Source organism: Peromyscus eremicus, chromosome 7 (assembly GCF_949786415.1).
Source record: "Peromyscus eremicus chromosome 7, PerEre_H2_v1, whole genome shotgun sequence".
Classification (NCBI taxonomy): domain Eukaryota; kingdom Metazoa; phylum Chordata; class Mammalia; order Rodentia; family Cricetidae; genus Peromyscus; species Peromyscus eremicus.
The window spans coordinates 87473109-87482716 of record NC_081422.1 but is presented as its reverse complement, the minus strand read 5'-3'; the positions used below and the strand labels follow the sequence as shown (position 1 = coordinate 87482716).

The 9608-nt window shown below is 37.5% G+C and overlaps 1 pseudogene; it reads left to right on the top strand.

Annotated features, from left to right (window-relative positions):
- Positions 1-844: 844 nt before the first annotated feature.
- On the top strand, positions 845-3734 carry LOC131915670 (alpha- and gamma-adaptin-binding protein p34-like; annotated as a pseudogene).
- Positions 3735-9608: the final 5874 nt, after the last annotated feature.

Here is a 9608-nt window from a genome sequence, read left to right as displayed (position 1 = left end):
CTTCATACTTTATCACATCATTTTCTTTTGTTTGCCTGCATCGCTCTCTTTTTATATTTCCTACATTGTAAACTTACATAACTTATCTGATGTGTTTCTTTTTTTCTGGTATGGACTTTTAAATATATAAACCCTGGTAAGTTGGTGTGGTAGTTTGAAAGAAAATGGCCTATGGTGATATTTTGTGTGTGCTCTAATAAATAAAGCTTACCTAGAGATCAGAGTGTGGAGCTAGCCACTAGAGGCCAGGTAATGTAGGCACACATCTTTAATCCCAGCACTTAGAGAAGGAAACAGGAAGTGATATGGCTGGGGGGAAAGAGGAAGTGATAAGACTGGTGGAGACAGGAGCTTGGCCCTTACAGTCTGAGGATTCCTGAGGTAAGAAGTCTTTCTAGTAGCTGGCTGCTCTGCTTCTCTGATCTTTCAGCTTTCACCCTGATATTTGACTCCAGGGCTTTCGTTACTAAGACCAATTAGAATTTGCTCTACAATGGCCCCCATAGGGAGTGGCACTACTAGGAGGTATGGCCTTGTTGGAGTAGGCATGGCCTTGTCAGAGGAAGTTTGTCATTGTGGCGGTGGACTTTGAAGTCTACTCTGCTCAAGCTACATGCAGTGTGACACACAGTTGCCTCCACTCCCTGTGGATCAAGATGTAGAACTCTCAGCTCCTTCTCCCGCACCATGTTTGCCTGTAGGCTGCTGGATTTCCCACCATGAGGATAATGGACTAAACCTCTGAAACTGTAATCCAGCCCCAATTAAATGTTTTCCCTTATAGGAGTTGCCTTGGTGATGGTGTCTCTTCACAACAATAAAACCCTAACCGAGACAGTTGGCCATGCTCCAGTGGAAGACAACAGAACCAAGCATATTTGGACAGCACAAATTGGTCTTTGTAAGTTTAAAAACAGGAGGATGCAAAGTTTGGGAAGTAGGGTGCATCTAGAAAGTGTTAGTTCGGGAGAAGGGTAAATAACATTGTACAAAACTCTCCAAGAACTAATTTATACACACACACACACACACATACTATACAGTGTTTCTGCACATCACTCTATTTTGGTAGATTATAATTTTATTATGTTCAAAATTGCCATAATTTCCTGTTGGTTTCCTTATTATTTATAAACACTTAGAATATGTTATTTATCATAACAATAGTCAAAGAATTACCAGATTTAAAAAAAAACTATAGTGTGTTTTTATGTGTATGAGTGCATGTGAGAGTGTGTGTGAGCATGCATACATTGGTATGCATACCACAGTATGCATTTGGAGGTCAGAGTACAGTATTGTGCAGTCACTTCAATTTCAAGAATTAAAACTAGATTGTCAGGCTTGCATGGCCAACACCTTTCTGCACTGGCCCCAGGGTTTTTTTGGTGGGAGGGGAGTTATTTTAAGCAACTCCTATATAACTCTAGCTGGCCTTGAAGGTGCTCTCCCTGCCTCAACCTCTTGGTTTACAAGTGTGATCATTTTTTATAGACTATAATAAATGTTCATTAGAAATTCTAGAGATAGGATGAAAAAATGCATACATGGTCTTTTGTATTATGGGTAAATATACACGTATGTATATATATTTTATTTGAATATATGTATGTATTGCTTAATAAATTATTTAACATAGCTCTCCTGAAATTTTATAAAACCTCAATGTAAATTTTACTAAGCAAAATTTTGTACTAGTTTGAGGTGAGAATGTACAAGGTAGATGACATCATAGCATAAAGAAAGGTTAAAGACCAAAAGCCAAATACATAAAATCATCTAAAATGTTGACATAAAGGCAAGAAAACTTCTCTTATAATTAGGCCATAGTTGAAAATGAGGAAAGAGGACTGGTGCATATGAGTTCACACTGCAATTCCTAATGGCTCTTTGGAAATAATAACTAGGTTTGAAAGGAAACTCAATAATTTATCTCTAGAAGTACAAAACTAATGAACATTTCATGCATAAGCTAAGTGATATTATGCTCCTGTTATAAGTTCTGTTTTCATGTTCTTACTTTAGTTAAATGAAAGGGTTAGATAATTAAGACATCAAAATAAGTATTAAATTATTAATAATAAGTGGGTTATTATTGTGTACTTGCATGTGTGCATGATATATTGTACATAGATGTGCACATTGCAGTATACATTTGAAGGTAAGAGGTCAATTTTGTAGAATTGGTTCTCTTCTCACTTTCATGTGGATTTAAATATTGTACTCAGGTAGACAAGCTTGTGTTAAGTAAGTACCTTTACCAACTAAGTCATTTCACTGTTTCTAAGTTTTATCTTAAAAAGATTCAACCCATAGTGATTGACAAGAGAAATAAAACATCTCCTCAAGGATTTTTTTAGCAACAAGCATATTTTGAGACTCACTGAATCATTTCAACAAGATGTTATTATAGTTTATACCTCATATGTTTTTAATGATGCATACTAATTTCCTCTGTTTGAGTAGAAGCATCATTTCTCTTCATGGATACATTACTTCACACATATTGATATATCTGATTCAGTTACCATATTTCAAATACATATCCTTAGCTAAAGATTATGTTTCCTTTGAGAGAAAGGCATTATGCATACTTTACCTTGTATATCAAACACTTCTGTAACTTACAGCTCACATATTACATATTTAACATAATATAATGCATTTACAGAGAAAATTATTAATCAGTTGTTTATAAAAGAACATTGATTCAAAATTTTATCTTTACATGCACTTGGCATTTAGAAGAGACTAATATATTTTGTCAAAATTTAGTCAATATTTGTGTATATTTTTATGCATTCATTTTTAGATTAAAGCAAAGGAAATTATTTATTTATTTTTGTTACAGTACTAATTATCAAATCAAGTGCCTCAGACGCAATAGAAAAATGCTCTGTTACTGAGATGCATTCCTAACCAAGTGCCAGGGACTGCTAGTGCAATGTGTCTATGAAAGTGAAGATGATACTGTAGAAGCAACCTCCAAATTCAGTGTAAAGTTTTATCCTTGTACCATTAGTAGGAAACAAAATTCAACAGTTATCTGCAAGCTTGTTGCCATTGCTGAAATTGCAGAGTTGCTATAGACATTTGGGGTTTACTTTTATAGCACATAGAAATGGGATCTTGACAGTATCTCCTTGTGGATTTTTCCGGAAGAGACATGGTTGACTGAGGTGATAATTTTGACTTGATATAGAGTATATGAAGATGGAATACCAACACAAAGCTCAATAATATTGAGTTAGCCAAGAGAAGCTGCCCAAGGAGGATTACACACAGGAGTAAAGGAAATTGTAAAAATATTGAATAACCATGTCTGAGCCTATGTTTTGATAAAGAACGGGAACCAAGGCTACAGCCTACTCCACTCCCGGGCTAAAGCAAACAACAGCACTAAATCAGCAGAGATCTATGACCAGAGCATCCCTGTCTGCCAGGAGCAGAGAGAACAGATACTCTCTGATCATCAGGGTCATCTAGCACAGCACTGCACATGTTAGCAGCATGTGGACCCCAGAGTAGACCTGGACATTCAGGAACTAGCCAGTGTAGTTACCAAAGAAGACAGTCTGGAGAGTTGGAAAGTATCTTCATAGAGTTGGAAAAGAAGGCTGTGCCTCTTATGAGAAAGAAGGTTGCATGCAGAAAAGGCAACCAAAATCTTCTGGATGGGAATTGGGAGAAGCAGAGAGGAAATGAAAAGCCTCCCTTTTGATGAAGAACACTAAATAATTACTGCTGGGTTTTGACTAGTAATGATGCCAGTGCTGAGATACTTACCTTTGTAACTCAGTTCCATTTTGGTGAGATTCCCATGACTGGAGGTCACATGACTCATCATTTCTAGGCTTTCCTTAATGTTAGCTTGTAAGAAGCAGTAAAAGGTATATCTTTCCTTCTGGCATTAGTGAGTGAGGAGTACAAAGATGGTAATGATTGACAGTTCTTAAAATATTTGCTCCTTTTATTGAAGATAGATTTTTTTCTCACATAATATATCCTGATTATGGTTTCCCCTCCCTCTGTTCTGTCAAGTTCCTACTCACATCCCCTACTACCTGGATCCATTCCATTTCTGTCTCTCATTAGAAAATAAGCGGGGCTCTAAAGATAATAATAAAATAAAATAAAACAAAAATAAACACATTGCAATTGGACAAAACAAACAAAGGAAAAGAGCCCCGTTGCACAAAAGACACAAGAAACACATATAGACAAAGTGACCCACTTGTTCACCAACTCAGGAGTCCCATAAAAACACTAAACTGGAAGACATAAAATATATATGCAAAGGACCTGTAGGGTAAAAAGAGAGAAGACAACTATATAAATAAGTAAAATAAATAATAAAAAAAATTTTAAGGAAAATTCCTGACATGACATTATAGGACAGGGAACCAACCTCTCATGATGCCACTGAGTTCATTTTCTGTTGGCCATCTATTGCTGGGCATGCAGCCTACCCTGAAGATTAGTTTGCTTCCATTTTGACACTCCCTTGGAGAAACCTAAATGACCATTAGCAAGTAGTTATCATGTCAACTTAGAGGGCAGCGTTTTCTTGGTGACCTCCTTATCTTCTGGTTCTTACACACTTTCTACCACCTCCTGTGCCTCAGGGTTCCCTGAGCCATGAGAGGAGAGATTAATAGAAACATCCCATTTGGGGCTGACTGTTACAATGTCTCTCTGTGTGTATTGCCTGGCTGTAGATCTCTGTATTTGTTCCCATCATCTGCACAAGGAAACTTCTCTGATAATGGGTGAGCAAGGTATTGATCTATGACTGTAAAAGAATGTCACAAGGAGTCTTTTTACTGCTACTTTTTTTTTTTCAGAACAGTACTATTTGGTTTGGCTCTAGGTCTCTGGAATATCTAGTCTCATGTTCTTGGTCACCCAAACAGTGTCGGGATGAGTTGATCTCATGGAGTAGACCTTAAATCTAATCAGTTATTGGTTGGTTACTTCCACAAGCTTTGTGCTACCATTACTGTAACATATCTTGCAGGCAGTACACTGCTGTAGATAAAGGATTTGTGGTTGGTTTGATGTTTACATTTCTCTTTTAAGAGTGTACAGAGTACATTCTTGTACCAAAGACATTGGAATGTAGGGGTGAAGGCTCCAAGTAGGTACTTACTTGACACCTCAATTTTTAATAAGTTGTGTAGATGTTGTCTTCAGCAATGGGGCCTTATTATTAGTTTGTGAAGATCATCCTACATTCTTGGCAACATTTTGGGTTGTTTGGGGATTCCCATGGATCTCTTTAACCAGCAACTTCATTAGTGGTGACCCATTCCTTGTATTAGACGCTTCATTTCATGACAAGAGATGGCCATTTGGGGCTCAGTCTCTCCTATTATTAGGTAATATCATTTAGATCTCTCACCATATTCACTCCTCCATCCCCCTTTACTGTCTACTTGATCCTCCCATATCAGTCTCTCTCCCCATCTATCTATCCATCCATCCATCCATCTATTCATCCATAGCTATCCATTCTATTGACCTGTCATATATATATATATATATATATATATATATATATATATATATATATATATATATAGTGTGTGTGTGGGTGTGTGTGTGTGTGTGTGTGTATGTGTAACCCCCAGTCTCTTACACTATACCTAACCTATGTGGTTCTAAGGATTGTAGCTTGGTCATCATTGACTTAACAGCTAATATCTACACGCAGGCAAATATATACCATCTTTGTATCTCTGATGTGGATTACCTCATCCAGGATCATTTTTTTCTGGTTCCATTCATTTGCCTGTGAATTTCACGATTTCATTTTTTTGATGGCTGAGTAATATTTCATTGTGTAAATGCACTACATTTTCTTTATCTGTCCTTCTGCTTAGGGACATCTAGGTTGCTTTCAATTTCTGGCTATTATGAATAGAGCAAAAATGAACATGGTTGAACATATGTCCTTGTGGTAGGATGAAGCATCTTTTGGCTATATGCCCATGAGTGGTATAGTTAGATCTTGAAGTAGATTGATTCCCAGCATCCTGAGGAGTCACTAGATTGATTTTTACAGTGGCTATGTAAGTTTGAGCTCTAACCAGCAATGAATGAGTGTTCCCCTTACTCCACATTCTGGATTGCATGAGCCAGTCTGTGTTTTATTGATCTTATCCATTTTGATGAGTGTAAAATAAAATCTCAAAGTAGGTTTGATTTGCAATTCCCTGCTGGCTAAAAATGTTAGAAATTTCTTTACATGTTCCTTGTAACTTGAGTTTCATATTTTTAGAATTATCTTTTTAGATCTGTACCCCATTTTAATTGAGTTGTTCATTTTCTCAATATCTAGTTTTCAGAGCTCTTTATATATTTTAGCTTTTAGTCCTCTATTGGATATGTAGTTGGTAATAACGTTTTCCCATTCTGTACACTGTCGTTTCATCCTGTTGATTAATTCCTTTGCCATGCTAAAGTTTCTCAGTTTCTTGAGGTCTGGTTTATTGTTGATCTTAGTGTTTGTGCTAATAGTTTCCTGTTCATAAAGTTTTTTACTATGCCAATGAGTTAAAGAGTATTTCCCATTTTCTCTTCTATCAGGTTCAATGTATCTGTTTTTGTGTTGATATCTTTGATCTATTTGGAGCTGAATTTTGTGCAGGGTGATAAGTATGGATCTGTTTATATTCTTATTCACGAAGCTGTCCAGTTTGGTGTGGTGGTATACACTTTTAGAGGCAGATGAGTTGGAAGACAGCCTGATCTGTGGTGCCATGCTTTACACCATGAAAGCAAGGCAGCCCACCCACCTCCATGCTTCTCTCTATTGAGAAGCCAGAGATTATGGTGATAACAGCAACACTGAGTGGAGGATCAGGATGTGAGATGTTAGGGACAAAATTTCTGAAGCTCTACAGTTTTCTCCTCGGACTGTTGGTTACTATGTGGTTTTACAGGCTCAGTCCTGAAGTAAAACCCTTTGTCTTTTATCCTGTGCCGTGTAAGAGTGGACCAGCCTCAGATGAACTCATTGGCAAAAGGAGAGTTAGTGGAAGAGAGGAAAATACAGCAAATAAAACCACTTACATCTAGCTTCAGAGAGAAATTAAATGAAAGAGATTAGACCTTCACCTTAACCAATTCACCAGTAACAAAAATACATGAAATAGTTGTTTTCAGATACTGGGCAACAGAAAGCAAAGGAGTCAGACACTGGCAGTTGGAAATAGACATTAATATAATTGTCCTATTTACTTCCTAGAGGCAAACTTACAGCAACGCCTTAGGAGGGTGATGCAAACAGGGGGCAGCCTTGAAAGAGAGAGAACAGAGCCGGGAGTTGAGAGCAGGTGCAAAGGCTCAGTTACATAAGGTAGTTTTGAAAAGGTCACAAAAATGTCTCACATTGCTGGAGGTGACAAAGTAACCATCCACTAAATACTGCTCTGAGCACACATAAAAGCAAGCTTTGAAAGGATCAATTCAATTTCAAATAACTGTAAAGTGACAGAACCCTATGTTCTTTAAAGGGGCACAACAAAATTCCACATGTAATAACAGAAAATCAGGAATTTTTTTTATAGAAAAGAATGATGTACGTGTGGACAAAACAGCAGAATCATTGTCAGTATCCTTAAATCTCCTCCAGCAACATAAGAAAACTCAAAGGGAGGAGTAATTGCTTCACTAACACCTTAGCCATATTTGTAAGAGAGAAAAAAAACCTAAGGTATAAAATATGGTTGAAAACAGAAAAAAAAAAAAAAAACACAACAACACTAATTACAACATGAAATCCCCCACATTCCTGAGATTATCCTACCAAGGCAATATGGAAAACAAACTATGCCACCATTGGGGAATGTAGGGATGGGCTCTTTTTCCTTTGTCAATTAAGGAATTAAAATATAGGAAAGGAGTGTTAGCAGAAATCTCAGGGAGTCCCAGCTCAGCCATCATATAATACTGGGAAAATTGGGACCCCTCTTGAAGTTGTAAATCTCGTCGATAAAAGAATTTAAGAGCAGACAGAAACAAAATTAAAGGCAAAGAATAGACTCCAACTTCTCTCTGAAGTTTCATGACACTTTATTAGACTTTAAAAGGAAAACCAAAGAGCAAGCAAGCTGTAAGTCTCACAACAGCCCAGGGGAGAATGGCAAAGATAAGCTGCCAAGAAGGTCAGCCACAGCAGGGGGGAGGGGTTTAGAAACAAAGCAAGAAAGCCCAAAGCATGAATTAGGATGTTTAAAATCATACGCAGGCTCTAGCCAGAATCTGAAAAACAAGGCCAAAAGGAAGAAAAGAAACAGACATGACCTTTGGAGTCAGGGCTCAGAGAGGCAGGCAGACCCTACAGAACCTCCTGGTAGCTCAGCTTGTAGGGGCTGAAGTAGGGCACAGTGATTCTGGGGAGGAAAAGCATAGGGCTAGAGTGGTGTCCTAGATAGATCCCCAACCTGCACCACTGGACTGATCCATAAGAGAGGAGACAAGTGCTTGTCTCCACATAGAGGTAGATTCTATTCCTTACATCTAAGAAATGCAGGCAGTTATTTTCTGAACTTCTAAATGTCTAGTCAAAGCTTAAAGTAAGTGTCAGCTTCAAATGAGACACAGATATTACTCCCTCCGCTCCTCAGGGCTCAGGGAACACTTAAGAAGGGGTGGCATAAAGATTGTAAGAGCCACATGCTGATTAGGACCACTGTGTAGTGTCTTCTGTATATAATAGGACCACTCTACTTACAAACTCACAGTGGCTATGGCTGTCTGCATAAGACCAGTGCAAGATTAAGCCAATCTACATTCCATTATAGATGGGGAATGGGTTCTCAATGCAGCCTCCCCTGGGTGAAAGCCACTGGAAGCTGCTGGCTGCTGGTGGAAGGTCAGTTTTTCTAGCAGTATGGTTTATTGTAGGTAGGCCATGCTCCAGGGAATGAGTCTAATAATTATTTTATAAAGAACATGATGGGAAATTGAGAACTGTGTTGGGTTTATGTGATTAGATGAAGGATGGTGAGTATGATCAAAATACATTGTACGTGTGTGTTAAACTTTCAAAAAATTAAAAAGAAACACCAAGATAGGAACTGACACTTCTAGACAGTTGGGTGCCAGGAGCTTGTAGGAAGCTAAGTAAAAACTCACCCATGTGCTGAGTGTAGTACACCCCAACTTCATAGGGTTTGAAGTTTCTGCACTGAGGATTGTTCCAAAACTTGCCGTATATATCTCTTCATCTGTAGCCCCCATGCTACAGAAATAAACTTGAATATTATAAAAATAGAAAACTCTCAGTACATCAGTATAAAATGTGGTCTCGTAGAGTGATAAGTAGGAAGATGAGTAGTAAAACATGCATTATCTCAAAGACAATTTTTATATACTAAAGCAATAAAAACTCTGGACTGTCAATTTTATTTCCATAATATTAAAACATTTCCTTTCTGTTTAATATTTTAGAAAATTCCATATAATGATGAACTTCTTAAGTCAATATACCCAGCTATTACCTATCAGTAAATTATAAAATTGGTTCCCTTGGAATCAACAAATGGAAATATGCCATCTGAATATTCAAAACAATGATGACAGCTCTGTGAAACTGTCAGATA